The sequence below is a fragment of the Microtus ochrogaster genome, unplaced genomic scaffold (assembly GCF_000317375.1).
Source record: "Microtus ochrogaster isolate Prairie Vole_2 unplaced genomic scaffold, MicOch1.0 UNK54, whole genome shotgun sequence".
Classification (NCBI taxonomy): domain Eukaryota; kingdom Metazoa; phylum Chordata; class Mammalia; order Rodentia; family Cricetidae; genus Microtus; species Microtus ochrogaster.
The window spans coordinates 209,773-226,635 of record NW_004949152.1 but is presented as its reverse complement, the minus strand read 5'-3'; positions in this window follow the sequence as shown (position 1 = coordinate 226,635).

Sequence of the window (16,863 nt, the reverse complement as noted above, 5' to 3'; positions counted from 1 at the left end):
CCAGAGGCAGCGCACTTGGCCCTGGCTGGTGAATGTGAAGTCGTGGGGTTCCTGTCCTTGTCCACTGTGTCTACTTCTGTGTAAATAGGATTGTTTCCATCGCGTCTTCTCCACATCACGGACTGTTCAATATCAGGCACAATTCTGCTCCTGCTTTGGGTTTATTTTGAATGTTGTTCTCTTCATGGAAAAAAAAAATAAGTGTACAGTATAATAAAGGACATTGCCTGTACTGTGCTTTCTGTCTGGTTGTGGGGTATTAAGTGCTGTTCAGTGTGTGTGGAAGCCGTGAGTTATAAAGGGTAGGTGATGCTGTCTTTGATGAGCCAATAACTAGTAAAGAAGAGATTCTGGATGCAGGAGCCCACCTTTTGTCAGGATGCTCTGAGAATCCATGGAAGAGACAGGAACAGAGGGGGTTGAGTGTGTGATGTTAGTTCAAAGACTGTTTCTCCTCTCCTCTCCTCCTCTCCTCTTCCCTCTCCTCTCCTCTCCTCCCCCTCCCCTCTCCTCTTCTCCTCTCCTCCCTCCCCTCTCCTCTCTTCTCTTCCCCTCCCTACTCCTCTCCTCCCCTCCCTTCCCTTCTCCTCTCCTTCCCCTCCCCTCCCTTCTCCTCTCCCTCTCCTCCCTCTCCTCTTCTCTTCTCCCTCTCCTCCCTCTCCTCTTCTCCTCCCCTCCCTGTTTTAGTCCTTTCCTTCTATTTTATGCTCTGTTCTCTGGTACTTGGAATCAAACTCAAGTCCCAGAGCGCACTGAGCACACTCTCCCCTGCTGAGTTACACCCCAGGCCAAGCACACAGTTTTGTTTAAATGCAAAGTAGACGCCATGGAACAACATGCCTGGTGTCTAATTTTGTTTTGTTTGTTATTCCTAGGCCTGGGTTTCTTCAAAGGAATCAGATCCTCTGCTGGATTGAACTGGATGCACAGTTTAGTGCAGCTGTGGACTTTTCTGGGCAGAGGTTACAAGTCACATTCAGACCCTCGGAGCCCATGTTGCCTTGTTTGGGGGAAGTTGTGAGCTCAATATGTACCCCCATTTTTATTGAAAATAGATTTTTGTTACATAATATATCCTGATTATGGTTTCCCCTCCCTCTACTCTTTCAGTTCCTCCCCACCTCCCCTCCATCCACACCAACCCCCGTAAGGTCTCTACAGGATAATAACAAAATGAAATAAAATGTGATAATATAGAACAAAAACTAACACATTGGAATAGGCCAAAACAGTCAAACAAAAGGAAAAGAGCCCAAGGGAAGGCCCAAGAAACGGGTATAGAGGCAGAGGCCCAATCATTTGCACACTCAGGAATCGCATAAAAACATTAACTTGGAAACTGTAATATATACCCAAAGGACCTATAGGGTAAAAAGAGAGGAAAAATATAAAAGTAAGATAAAAAGCAAAGCCCTGACATGCCATCATGAGATAAGGGGCCCTCGATGATGCTGTCGAGTTTGGTTTCTGTTGGCCATCTACTTCTGGGTACGCAGCTTACGCTTAAGAATATCCCCAGTGAAACACCCTTGGAGGAACCTGAGTTTTCATTTGCAAATGATTATCAAATGGAGATTGCATCTGGCTTAGGGATGGGGGCATGTGTCTACTTTTTCCCGCTCTAGGACCCCACTGGTGCAGACCCATTGCAGGCCCAGTGCATGCTGCCTCAGTCTCTGTGAATTCATAGGCTTTGATCATGTTGATTTAGAAGGCTGTGTTTTCTAGGTATCCTCTGGCTCATACAGTCTTTTTCTGCCTTCTCTTCAGTGGGGTTCCCTGAACCCTGAGAAGAGGAATTGGTCAGAGACATCCCCTTCAGGGTGAAATGTGCCAAGGTCTCTCCCTCTCTGCACAATGTCTGGCTGGGTGTCTCTGTGTTTGTTCCCAAAGCTGCAGGAGGAAGCCTCCCTGCAGATGGCTGAGCAAGGCAATTATCTATGAGTATGCAGAATGTCATTAGGAGCCATTTTATTGCTATATTTTATATCTATATTTATGTATCTTTGTCTCTGTATGTATATATATGCATGCTTGCATCTATCTATCTATCTATCTATCTATCTATCTATCTATCTATCTATCTATCTATCTATCTATCATCTACTTAGAATAGAAATATTTAGTTTTATCGTGGCTTCTTGAACTATCTAGTCACAGATTCTTGGTAACCCACGCATTGTCAGATATGGGTTCCATCTCATGGAGTGTCTTACTAATTTGCCTTCAGTCCAACTGGATATTGGGTAGTTACTCCCACAGTGGTGGAGTGCTACCACAACACTAGTGTATCTTACAGGCAGGACACCATTGTAGACCAAAGGCTTTATGGCTGGCTTGATGTTTATGTTACTTCTTTGGTAGTGTGTTTAGTACCTTCCTGCACAAAAGACAGAAGCCAGTAGGGGTAAAGAGCTCTATGTGGGGATCAGTTTGACTTCGTGTTCCATGAGTTGTGTAGTGATGTCTTCAGCAATGGGTCCTTGCCATTAGTCTGTAGAGAGCAACCTATAATTTCAGCAATAGCCTCAATTATGTTGGGGTTCCCACGGGACCCATTCGGTCAACATCTCAATTAGCTGTAACTTAATCCTAGTGCTGGGAGCTTCATTTCGTGACAAGTATGACCAGTTGGGGCTCTGTCTTCCCAATTCTGGTTCTGGGCCACCTCACTAAGGATGATTTTTTTCCTAGTTTAATCCACTGGCCTGTGAATTTCTTAATTTCAGTTTTTCCCTTTTTGACTGAGTGATATTCTATTGTGTAAATGTTCCACATTTTTCTTTATCCATTCATCTGTTGAAAGACATCTGGTTTCCCACTATCTGGCTGTCAGGAACAGAGCAGAGGTGAATATGGCTGAGCAAGCATCTCTGCGGTAGAAAGAAGTGCCCTTGCGTATATGCCCAGGAGTGGCATAGCTGGACCTTGAGGTATATCAATCCCTGTATTCTCGAGGAACTGCAATATTTATTTCCGTAGTGGCTATTCAAGTTTGCGCTCCCACCAGCAATGGATGAGTGTTTCCTTTACTTCTCATCCTCGCCAGCATGAGCTTTCGCTTGTGTTAGCCATCCTAGTCATTCCTGTGAACTCAACTGGATCTCAAACTAGCTTTGATTTGCACTTCCCTGATGACTAAGGATATTGAACATTTATTTGTCTCTCAGCCACTTGAGTTTCCTCTTTTGAGAAGTCTCTGTTTAGATCTGTACCTCATTTTTAAATTGGGTTTTTTTTTGACATGTAGGTTTTTTTTTTTGAGTCCTTTATTTATTTGGATACTGGCCCTCTATCAGATGTGCAGTTGGTAAAAATCTCGTGTGCTGTAGACTGCCACCTTGTCCAAATGACAGTGTCCTTTGCCGTACAGAAGCTTCTCGGTCTCATGAAATCCCCATTTACTAATTGTTAATGTTAGTGTCTGTACAAACTAATGTTCTGTTCAGAAAGTCTTTTCCTGTGTCAGTGAGTTCAAGGTGATTCCCTATTGTTTTTTTCTATCAGGCAACATGTTTGTTCTTAATGCAAACCATCCAGAAGCTGATCTAGAGGATTTGGTGTCAAATGAGGATTTTGTCAGTACACACCCTCCCCGTTCTGTGAAGGCTGATAGGGAGTGAGCACTAGGCCCCAGGAGCTGAGTGGAGTTTACTAGTAGGAAGACAAGATGATTGCTTGCAAGGTTAGCATCTTCGTGACCCAACTACCCCTCAACAGCACCACTATCTGGGGAACAAGCCTTTGGAGAGCATTTCATACCAAATATTCCATCCCTGGATGCTTAACATTCATGACCGTATCATAATTCAAAAATATTTTCAGTCCATCTCCAAGAGTTACCATTGCCTTAACAAGTCTAGCACTTCTCCAAAGCTCGAGTCTGGGTTGTTGAGATGGCTTACGAAGTTATGGATGCCTGGCGCCAAGCCTGATGTCTGGAGTCAATTCCCAGAATTGAATTGGAATTGGAAACTAAATTGGAGGAGGGAACTAACTTTTGAAAGCTGTTATCTAGCCTTCTCACCTACACACACACACACACACACACACACACACACACACACACACACACACACAGAGAGAGAGAGAGAGAGAGAGAGAGAGAGAGAGAGAAAGAAAAAGTTCAAAATTTCACTGATACTCAAAGCAACTTCTAGCTGATCACTAAGAAAGAAGTATATTACATAGTGCCAGCATAAAATAGTGGGGCAGGGCAAACATTTCCATCCCCAGGAGCAGCATCGGGCCCACAACGCAAGACCAAACCCAGCAGAGCAAACATTAAATCCTTCATTCAGTACCTGGCAATGCTGTCAGGAAGTGGGTTTCAGAGACCCTGGGCATCCCAGTTCCGGTGACGTCACCAGATGGCACTCGCGTGGCCTCTCTCCTGGGCTGGCTCTGCTGGGTGCCTTTGGTTTTCTCAGGCAGTTACTCTGTATGGTTGGCAACTGTACTTCCCCAGGGGTCTCCACTTCATCGATGACTTCATTCCCACAACTTCACTTCTAGCCCTCTCAGAGGGATACTGAGCTTGGTACACAATGCCTGACTTCCTAGTCCTTTTGTTAAAATTTTAGTGGAATCTCCCAGGAAGCCTTGACTTTTAAAGGATGCAAGTCTGTAAGACCGGTCTCATGTGGACAACGCCAAAGTGTGCTAATATTTCAAGCAGATGCAGCATTCCCTGGACATAGTTCAGATGTCCTCCAAGTGTCTGCATGGCCGAATGTGAGAAACTGTTTCCTAAGTAGCTCTGTGTAAGCATGGCACCCCAAAACTCTTTTTACAAGGCAAGCAAAGTTAATCGTTCCCCCATCTCATTCTGGAAAAGGGTATCACTATGCAGCCCAGGCTGGGTGTGGCTTTTCTTCTTCTCTCTCCTCCTCTCTGCCTTCTCATTTTTCCTCGTCTTTGTTTTGAGGTGGCCTCATCCCGGGCTGGCTTTGAACTCAAAGACTCACATACTTCCTATCCCAGTCCTCCAAATGCTGGGATTACAGGTATGTGTTGCTCCTCCCAGAAGCAGTCTTTCCAATGAGCTTTTACCTTTACATGCTTGAACATATGGTGGGTAGGTATCTATCTATTTCTTGAGACTCCCCAATGATATCTCTCTCCTCCCCTTTCCCTCTTTCTTCTCAAAGATTTTCGAGAGGCTCTGCTATATAGCTCAGGGTGGCTTAGAACTTGCAAGACAAGACTCAGACATTCAAACACTGAGATTGCAGGAATGAACTACCAAGCTTAGCTGTGGTCTCTCTTTATGGGCACTAAGATATTTAGAAACCACATTTCCCTTGGCCTAAGTTTTGACAAGTCTCTTCTCTGGGGACGCTGTAAGCTTTTCAAATCCTCCCGTTCTGTTTCAACTCCCTATCCACACTGCAACTTAAAGGCAGCCAGTAATACCCATGATAGCGGTGTTGTCTGAAAATTAATTAGATTGTCACCTTTAAATTCAGGCTTCCACAAATTCTCAGGGCATGGAACAAATGTTGGCAATGCCATCGTCAAAATGCAGCCTGAGTGGATTCTAGTTCGGTTCCTGAGAGATTCTCATTTCTATCTGAATTGTACTCATAGCATCGGCCCTGTTTCTGGTCTCAGCTCTCTGTGTCAGCTTTACACAGCTATGACAGAATACCTGAGTAACAAATCAGAGAAGGAAGGTTTATCCTGCCTCATGGTTGCAGACAATGGCCACTGTTTTGAGGCCAGCGGGAAGGCTGATGCATCCTCATAGTGGAAAGAAGTGACAGAGGGAACTTGCTTGCTTCATAGCAGCTGCCAAGCATGCAGAGGTGGGAAGGATCAAAGAACAAGATAAATCAGGCGTGCATGCCTCCAGTGAATCGCTTCTTCAAACTGGCTCCCGTCTCCTGCACCATTCAGCTACGAACGAACCAACAGAATAATCCTCTCGCGAGGTTAGTGCTCTTAGGATCCAATCACCTTTCGATAGCACCAAAACCTGGGGACCAAGCCTTCAACAAGCCAGCTTTTTCTGGGGGACATTTCAGACCCAAGTCAGTCCCTGGATCTCCACCCTGTTTCATCATGACATAGCAGGAAACCTGGTTGCTGTGGAGCTGTGGGTCTGTCTGGTTTCTGGTATACCTTGATCTGACTCTCCAGCTCATTTCAAAGGCATCCCAGCTGGATTGCTGGGTTTCATCTGGCTATGACATGGTCTGTTCTCATGTCCCTTAAGTTCTTTTTCCAATAGTGCCTTGCTTGGGTAACCAAATCCTAGGTTTTCTGGATCCACACGCATGTGACTACCTGGGTGTTGGGGGAGGGCCTGCTTTTTGTCCTGGCTACCCAGAACTGAAATAACCACATAGAAATTGTATTAACTAAATCACTGCTTGGCCCATTAGCTTCAATTTCTTAATAGCTAACTCAGCGCTGATGTCCACTGCTACCAAAAGCGACAGAGAAAAGAAGCCTGTACTTAGAGACTACTCAAGCAGCCAGCTGGGATCTAGAGAGCTATTATCAGCTGCTGGCTTTGTCAGCTTCTGGCCTGGGAAAGCATGGGCTGGGTGAGAGCATCGGGACATGAGGGTAAGTAAAGGCTGGGCTGTGGGAAACGCAATAAGGCCACCCCTGCCCCCAGAAAAGGTACCAGTGATGCTATGGCCTGGAAACACCAGGAGCACAGATATATATGCAGTCTTCCGCAGAAGGCAGCTAGCTGCTCAGTGAAGAGCATCCTTTGCATGCCTGCATCACCAGGCTGCACAAACTGCATCAGTCCTGTGCCAGTTTCCTGGATGATGGACCACAAGCTGTATTCTGTAAAGTTTTTCCCACCCCAAGTTGCTTTCTGTCATGGTATTTTATCACAGCAATGGAAAATCAACTAATACACTGGCCATGGTCAACTCAGCAACAACTTACCTGCCTGGTGCCCACTCTGCATTTTGTTCCTAGGACCCACTGGATTTCTCATATTGTACCACGCCCACTTTTTCTTGTAATTGCTACTGAATTTCAGTCCATCTCTACAGCCACTCAATTGTCCCTTGTCCCTGAGGAGGACACCTCAGGTGTGCTCTTTCAGAGTCTGCAGCTTTGGCATATCAAGTGGGCTGCAGAGTTAGATCAAGTCGTACTGGGGACCCAACAATAGACCTACAGCTTCACAAGTGCAATTATAGTGCCAGCTCCTTATGCTTTGGAACTGGAGGAGGAGCATGACAAAGGATGCCAGAGTTTATTTCACAGTTAAGAGAAGGAGCTTAGGTCTAGTCAGTGGGTCCCAGGAGGACAAGTTGGGATTATCTGCTTTCTCTAATCTACCCCAATTACATGTTCTGTGGATCTTTATTCAGATGCATATTCTGTCTGGGTTCATTGCCAGGAAGCAATGTCTGTCTCTCTGTCTCTGTCTGTCTGTCTGTCTGTCTGCCCCCCCTCTTTCCCCCCCCCACATGTACATAGTTGTATATAGCATGCACACATACATATTAGAGCAGAAAGTGACTGTATAATAGAAATGTAGCGATTATTTCTCAACAAAAGGGATTCCCTCAATCTCTTGTAACAATCTGTTGTAACATAAGCTCTTGTAACAATGTCTTCTAACAGGCAGTGGATCAGAGCGATGATCAGGGCCACCTTGACAGGATCCTGAAAAGCTTAGGAGACAAGCCTCTAGGAGCATCTGTGAGGGATTACCAATGACTCACCTGTTTTGCAATAGATCAGATTTGACGGTGTCTTGTTTGCATACAATGCATTGTGGTCACATTCTCCCTCATGATCTCTTCTCCCTCTCCCACTCTTAATTCTTTCCAGTTGATTGCCCCTCTACCATCACGCACAGGTGGTCACAGCCACAGTGTGTTCCTGATGACTGCAACTGTGCCCCGTGGAGAGACAGCATTTCCTGTCCTCCGGGGTTTATCATCTTTCCACTCCTACAGTATTTCCTGGGCCCCAAGGTGGTGAAATGATGGTCCACCTAGGGATGAGTGCTCAGAAGTAAGTGCCTTACTCTCAGTTCTTTGGTACTGAGCCTATGCTTTGCATAGATGGGTAATGAGGGACCCTTTGGAAAGCATCAGGGACTCAAGGACCGTAGAAAAAGACCCTTAAATTTACTCTACCTTTTGGGATCAGTTACTCTAGTAATTGTGAGGGGGCTCGGGGCTCAGGCCTTGCAGGTCTTGACAGGGTTTGCAGACATACCTGGGGTGCACTTACAGAGGCCCCTCTGACCTGTTGAGTGAGTATATCAGCTAAGCAAAGCATTTCTGTTCTCTCTAGCTCCCTCCCTGGCAATGAAGAGAGCTGGTTAAAATGTTATACAGCCACTAGGTGGCACCAAAACGCACTCTCAAGCTAAGTAGCAGCTGAAAGGAAGTCTAGAGCCTGAAGTCCCCCCCCCCACCTGATTCTTCTCAAAGGGTGAGTGTAGAAAATCAGTTATTATCTTACCTAGACACAACAGATCAATTGTTTCCACACTACTATGTCTCAGGTGAAACCACTAGTTCATTTATTCACTGATGAGATTCCCAGTTTGTATAGGCACAGACTAGTACGGTGTTTCTCAATCTGTGGATTGTTACCCTTCTGGGGGTTGAACAGCCTTTCACAGGGGTCACCTAAGGTCATCAGAAAACACAGATGCTTACAATTCACAACAGTAGCAAAATTACGGCTATGAAGTAGCAATGAAACAACCTTACGGTTGGGGGTCCCCACAGCATGAGGAACTGTATTAAGCAGTCCCAGCATTAGGAAGGTTGAGAACCACTGGTCTAGGGAATCCAATGGATAAATAAACCTTGCCTTGAGATCCTCAACCTGAGAGGGCACTAAATGGCTCGCTGGCAAGGACGCACTATTGAGTACCAGCAGCACACCCATTTACATCCCTATAGTGCTTCCTATGGCCTGACTATAACTGTAGAATCTGAATGAAGTGAGAAAACATCTTAACACTCTCCCTGGTATGTCAGCACAGGCCCAAATCCATGATGGGTAAGTGGCAGGGAACGCTGGCCCCAGGCTGTATAGTCGGAGTCCTTCCCAGGAAGCAAGTGCTGCTGTCTGTTAACTGGCCACCAGAGGGCAGCAAAGAGCTGTCAGCGGAACCGGCGCCTTGGAAATGGACCTGTGAGCAGGGCCACAAGGCAAGATTGCTTTGCTTTCAAGGACAAGCTATGTATGCAGGGACGCTTCTAGACTCATATTCAAAGTCTGTCCTTGGGGCCCCTCTGTGGTTGTGACACCTCTGTGGCCACAAAGCTGTGATTTTAGAAAGCAGCTGTTTTAATACTTTGTGACTGCTGTCTTAAAATGTATAATTTTAAAATTTATAATGACAATATTAAAATCCTCCTTCTACCAATAATGATAATCACGTTTCAGCTTTATGTTTTGCATGTGGCTGGTCCTGTCACTCACCAGTAAACTTTCCTTGGGCCCTGTGCTCCCTTTCACTGGAAGTGAGCAGCCACTCATTTCTCAGCTTTAGAGAAATACGTGTTGGAGTGTCTGTGTCCCACCTGGGAAGCCACGCAGGAAATGAAGCAGCTGTGAGCATGTGGTGGGCAGGCAGCAGAGTGTGATCAGAGCAGGGATGTCATGCCCACGTGCTGTGAGTTTGACTAGGCCGCGTGGTTATAGAATCCAGCGAGGGAGAGGGGACTCTGTGTGTCTTCATTGGCTTTGGCAATGACTTTGGCTCAGTGGCCTCCTTGCTTTAGTACAACGGACACTGTTCATTCTCTGCCCAAACCCCTGCTCACTGTTCCTACACACGGGGATGCTTCCCTTCCAAGCTCCTGGGATGAGCATCTGCAGTGTCTCATGGGATCGGGCACAGGCCTGGAAAGGGCTGTAAGCGAGGGAAAGAGGTTGGTGTAGAGATACTTCCTTTGAGCTCTCCTGGAGGAACAGCGCTGGGTCTGTCCTATGCTTCTTCCTGTTGGTCCCCGGTGGAAATGGTTCAGTTTCCACTAAGCAGCCTCTTTCCATAGTTGCAGGAGCTGGTTCCCATCATGGTCTCTTTCCCTCTCTTTCCCAGTGCTTTTGTAATTACCACCCCCTCACACACACCCAGTATGACTGCTCTCAGGGTTTACTCTTGGTAATGCTAAGCTGGGCCTGTGAGATTCTATCAGCTGTTGTAAATAGCAGATCCTCTTGGTGAATTGACCCATTGATATCTATAAACCTCTCTTCCTTTGTACCTCTGACTATCAATATAACCGCCCAATTTTGCCTTTAGAGCATCTGTATTGTGTAGTGTATCTTTCTCCTACATTAAATGTAAATATAAACATATAAATGTGTGTGTGATTGCATTGATGCTGCACAGGGTTTTCTTATATACACAGTTGAGGTTCAGGGCAGATCTCTCACTCAGATCTAACAAGGCCTGAAGGGCAAGGGTTAGGACTTTTGTGGCTGGGGTGGGGCCAGGGCAAGCTTATGAGTCTGAGCTCTCTCTCTCTCTCTCTTTCTCTCTCTCTCTCTGGCACCAAGGGAGGAAGTGCTCAGGCTTTCTAATCAGCTTCTCTAGATAAAGGGCTAGAGGGGAAGGCAGCAGGTGAGGTCTGAAAGCTACCAGCAGTCAAAGGTCGGGCAGTAGAGCCGCGGTCCACACTCTACAGCAGGGACTTGGGTCCTCCTTTGAAAATCTGGTCTGACAATCTCCTGGTTAATACTCTCGGGCATTTTAATTTCATGTAATTATTGATATGAGTGGATTTAAGCTCTGCTAACATCCCCTTCTGCCTGTTGATGAGTTGTTCTGTTTTTTCTGCTTTGGTACTTGCCTTGGCCTCTATGGCCTGTCTTCCATACCTCTCTAAGTGGGCTTTAGAGTTGGTTATGAGTATACAGTACACATCTATGTTTAACGCACTACACTTTCAAATAACACAACAGTGTTAGCAGCCACGACAAGGAGACTCTCTTTTTTTTATTTCAGGTACAATTTTCTGGTGAATGTTGTATGTGCCAAGAGGTACTCCTGTCTGCCATCTTCATGACTGGGGCAGAGGAGATGCCAATGCCTTCCTGTCCACCATGATAATCTTTCAAACATCCATACCATGACCTTGAATGAGTCATGCTCCAAAATGTACCTGAGATCTTTTCTTCTGGAATCATCCTTACATTGAGCATGCTCAGCAATGTGCTTCGTAACTGAGCATGCTCAGGAAGTGCTTACCTCTAAAGAGATTCTTTTATACATAAGTATGGGTTCCCTGAATAAAATTCCAGCCTTTCCAGGAGAGTACTTCTTTGGAAATGACTCCCAAGCTCCCCTTGCCTTCTGCAGGCAATAAACCTTTCTCCATCTCTGTTCTAGACCTTGCTTGGTTTTGACTTTGCACTCAGCAAACTGAGACTCACTGCATTCAGATCTAGTACCAGCCACCCTGAGCATAAGGACTCCATAAAAACAGTTGGCATTCCTAATTCCCATCACCTGTATGGTTTTTTCTAAAGATGTATTTAATTGTGTTTTATGTGTACTAGTGTTTTCCCTGCATGCATGCATGCAGTTTCCCCCACATGCACACCTGGGGCCCATGAGTTCAGCAAAAGGATTTGGATCCCCTGGTGGGAACTAGGGTTCTGCTGCTGTATTCTAAGGGATTTACCCAACGGCCACAAAAGATGTCAAGGCACGTACAGAAGGGGTAATAAAAAAAAGTCAAGGGACTCTAAAGATTGGCCCAAGATAAGTTGGCTCTGGCCTTGTAACATTCCTACCTCTCCACATCACTGAAGTTCCAATCTGTCAGTCAGCACTGTAGAAGGCGGATAGTAAGGCGTGGTTCTTTCTAGGAACTTTTACTCACAACAGAAACCCACCATGAGTGCCCTCCATGATACAGGTACAGGAAGGACTTGCTGATGGGATTCCCTCCACTCAGGACTAATGCCAACAACTGACAAATGGGACCTCATAAAACTAAAAGGCTTTTATACAGCAAAGAACAGTCAATCTAGTGCAGAGAAAGTATACAGAGCAGCAAGAACCTTTGCTGACTTTACATCCCATAGATGACTACCATCTAGAATAAACAAAGAACTCAAAATACCAAAGAATTAAGAAAACAAATGACCCTTTTAAAAACGGCCGTGGAACAACAGAAGAGGGAGTTCACAAAAGTCTTAAAATTGGCCAGAAAATATCTTTAAAAAAAAAACTGTTCAATATCCTTAGCAATCAGAGAAATGCAAGTGAAAACTATCTGATTGTTTGGCCTTACCCCAGTCCCAATGCCTAAGATCAAGGAAACAGCTGACAACGCTTGTCGGTGAGAATGTGGGGCAGAACCATGGCTCACTGTTGGTGGGTGAAGGCAGATTGGGGCAGCCACCATGGAAATCAGTGTGGAGAACTCTCAAAAGGCTAAAAATAGGTCTACCTAATGACCTGGCTGTACCAATCCCTGACACATATCCAAAGGACTCAGCATCCTAGTCCATAGATGCTTGCTCAGCCATGCGTGTGCCTGCTCGGAAATAGAAACAACCTAAATAATCTTCATCTGATGAGTGGGTAATGAAAATGGGCTATGGATACACAATGAAATATTATTCAGCAGTAACAATAGTGAAATTTTGCCTGGCAGTGGTGGCACACACCTTTAACCCCAGCACTCAGGAGGCAGAGGCAAGCAGATCTCTGTGAGTTTCAGGTCAGACTGGTCTGGTCTATAGAGCTAGTGCCAGGACAGGCTCCAAAGCTACAGAGAAACCGTCTTGAAAAAACAAAAATTAATAATAATAATAATAATAAAAAATAAATAAAACAAAATAAAAATGAAAAGAAAAAATAATGAAAATTTATGGTAAATGGATGGAACTGGAAAATACTGACTGAAGTAACCCAGATGCAGAAAGGAAAAAGTCACATGTTCTCTCTTATTTTAGGTGCTAGCTCCAAGTCTTTAGTTGTAAGTGGGTAATCTAGAGTACCTGAGAATATATGCAGAAGCCAGGAAAAACAGCAAAGGGTCACGGGGGAAGGAGGATCTCTACAGAGAGGGACAGTAGGGTAAAGGTGCCATGAAGGGGAAAAGGGAAAAATAAAGGGGAAGGAAAGTAACATGAAGGGAGGAGGAAGAAGGGGAGATAAACAGCAGTAAGGATGTTTGAAAAGACCACAGGGAAACACTATTTATTGTAGTAGGAAAATGCTTGTTTGTTCCCGGCTGCTCAGCCCCGAAATAATGGCACAGAAACTGTATTATTTGCAATACTGTTTGGCCAATAGGTTAAGCGTATTTCTGGCTAACTCTTATATCCTAAACTAACCCATCTTCATTAATCGTTGTACTGCTACATATCTGTGGCTTACCCGGTAAAGTTCTGTATCTGGCATCTGTCTCTGGTGGGGCTACATGGCTTCTCTTGACTCTGCCTTCTTTCTCCCAGCATTCAGTTTAGTTTTCCCCGCCTACCTCTGTTCTGCCTTGCTATAGGACCAAAGCAGTTTCTTTATTAATCAATGATAATCACAGCATACAGAAGGCAATCCCACATTAATTTATAAGCTTACTTAAACAAGTATCATATTTATATTAAATGAAATGCATATAATATAACATAATAAATGCATACACTTAATATGTGTCATATCTAATATAACAATGCTCCTTCTAAAACCTATACTATTTAAAATCCCAGTGCTGAGCATGGGGACCCTCCCTTCTAGATGTTGGTCTTGGAAAGCTATAGAGAACCCTAAAACAACACACACTATTTCCATAGGCCTTGTTAGCCTCCCAGAAGCTGAAAGTAAGACCCTACTGCTGAGGACATTTGGACATAAGACTGGGAAGCACTAAACTGGATATGACCCCTAGTATCTCCCTAACTCTCACAGTGTCTGAAGGAGCTGGGCAAGTTACCAAGGAAGAAAAATAGTCAACAGTCCTACCTGGCCATAACTCATATGAACTACAATAACAGGTTCAAGTGTACTTCCCACTTTTTCTTCTATAAGGTTCAGTGTGCTTGGTTTTATGCTGAGGTCTTTGTGAATTCCTGGGAGTTTCCATAGCACCAGGTATCCCCCTAACCTCAAAATGGCTCTCTATCAAGATATCTCTTTCATCAACCTCCCTCTCCTTCCATCTCCAACTCGACCAATCAGATCCCTCATGTTCCCATTCTCCCACCCCCTCTCACCCGCACCCCAAGTTTACCCAGGAGTGTAGTGGGTATTCATTATGCCCATAACCTTTTGCTATCTGGCCCAATGTCTTCTTGTTTGTCTATAGGACTGCTTATAAGGAAGGAGGGCAGTAGTCACTCTTTCTTGTGGGGTGAAGACTGAAGCAGGCAGCGTTAAGTAGTGTGTGATCAGGCCCCAGATTTCCAAGAATGCTGCAACTGGGTTTAACATATCCTGTATTCGTGAGTGTATTTCCCATTTTATATCTTAACAATTCCTTGATACCCCTTAAACAGATGCCTGTGGTTTTTTCTTAACAAGTTGTGCCCACTGTGGGGCATGAACCCATGATCCTGAGATTAAGAGTCTCATGTTCTATCCACTGAGCTAGCCAGAAAGAGGTGGTGCACTTCTTTAATTCCAGCACTCAAGAGGTGAAGCAAGTGGATCTCTGAGTTCAAGACCAGCCTGTTCTACAGAGCAAGTTCCAGGACAGCCAGGACTACACAGAGAAACCCTGACTCATAAAATAAAATAATAAAATAAAATAAACCTCATAATTGTGAGATAAGGTATATGCATTGTTAAGAGAAATCCATGTGCACCTATTTAAGGGGTATCAAGGATTTATTAATATATAAAAAGGGGGAAATGCACTCATGAATACAGGATATGGTAAATCCAGTTGCAACGTCCTTGGAAAGCTGGGGACTGATTATGTGCTGTTTCATGCCACCAGCCTCAAATTTGATCATTGAAGAAAGAACAATCACCCCTCCTCCTTCCTTATAAGAGGTCATGTAGGTAGACAAAAAGCACCTGTCAGGCCAGATAACCCAAGGTCATGGGCAGAGCAAATACCCACTACACTGGAGATCTCTTATGTCTCTCATTTCCAGGGAAATTCATGCATCCCTTATGGGGTCCTCTTTGTAACCTAGCTTCTCTGGGGCTGTGTATTATAGCCTGGATATCATTTGCTTTACATCTAATATTCGCTTATGAGGAGTACATACTATGTTTGTCTTTCTGGGTCTTGATTATCTCACTCAGGATGATTTCTTCTAGTTCTATTCATTTGCCTCAAATTTCATAAGATAATTGCTTTTTACTGCTAAGTAATATTCCACCGTGTAAATGTATCACATTTCTTTACCCATTTTTTAGTTGAGGGGCATTTAGGTTGTTTCTAGATTATGACTATTATGAATAATGCTGCTATGAGCATAACTGAGCAAGTGTCCTTGTGATACAATTGAGTATTTTTTGGGTATGTGCCCAAGATCGGTGTGTCTGGGTCTTGAGGTAGATTGATTTCTAATTCTCTGAGAAACTGCTATACTTATTTCCAAAGTGCCTGTACAAGTTGGCACTCTCACCAGCAGAGGAAAAGTATTCCCCTTACTCCACATCCCCTCCAACATATATAGCCTGATCTTATGAAGTCATTTTCTCAATTGAGGTTTCTTCCTCTGAAATAACTCTAGCCTGTGTCAAGTTGATATAAAATAAGCCAGGACACACGTATGTAACATTAATGATTAAAGAAGAAGTTATAAATTTGAGAGGGAGGGGGCATGAGAGGATACAAGGGAAGAGGGAAGAATGGAAATGGCACAAATAAATTATTCATGTATGAAATGTTCAAAAAAAAATCAAATAAAAAAGAGAAATTAGTCACAATCCCCTCTTTGGTACTCTGAATTTATGACTGCTTTCCAGATTACCTGTCCATGTAAGCTTTTCAGATGATCCTTTTAATCTTCCCACCCTAGGCACTAGTTCTGACAGTGATGAGCTTTGTTTTCCATTTGCTTCTGATGCTTGCTTAATTTGTAGGGAAACCAGGAATGCAAAACACAGGCTTTCTTTTCAGAGAAAAAGATGTATAACCTATTTTCTGCTGAAAGGGCTGGGAATGGAGGAGGCTGATAGCCTAAGCAACCCTTGCACTATCTGTAAGGCCAGGCCATACCTGGGTTCCCTCAAGCTCCCCAAAACCAGAACCAGAGGTGACGAATAGTCTAGGTGACCTTTGAACTATCTGTATGACCAACGACTTCCTCAAGTGCCTAAAACAAGAACCAGGTGTACCTTATGGTCTAGATGACCTCTGTACGAGTTTCATGACAGAGATCACACCAGATCCTCCCCTAGGCCCTTAAGACAGCATATGTGACCTATTTTTCGAAACCATCTTCATGAAAGAAGTGACATGTACTTTGAGAAGAGTTTCAATGTAATTAGGCCCGATTGTGCACTTGGGATTGTGTCACACCAGGAGACCTCCCAGACTGTACTTAAATATGCCTAAAATAAACTGCCCAGGGTCAGACTCCAGAAGTTCGAACCAATACCAGCTGCTGAGCCGTGTTGAACCGGATTTCCTTCCTGCCTCACTTGGGTTGTTACACTGCTGGTTGTGGTATTTGCAGAGATCTCCCCCTCACCACACCTTCTGTTCAGCTGACTGTGTGTGTGTATGTGAGTGTGTGTGAGTGTGTGCTGGGTGTATTCTATGCCTATTGCCTTGGGTTTCTGAAATACAAGTTGAGTCACACTTTCTAGTATCACCCCACGCTCTGCATATCTTAGTGTGCTTGTGTGAGACCTGGTTTCTGAAGGGTTTTCTTTCTTTTTTTTTTTTTTTCGAGACAGGGTTTCTCTGTGGTTTTGGAGCCTGTCCTGGAACTAGCTCT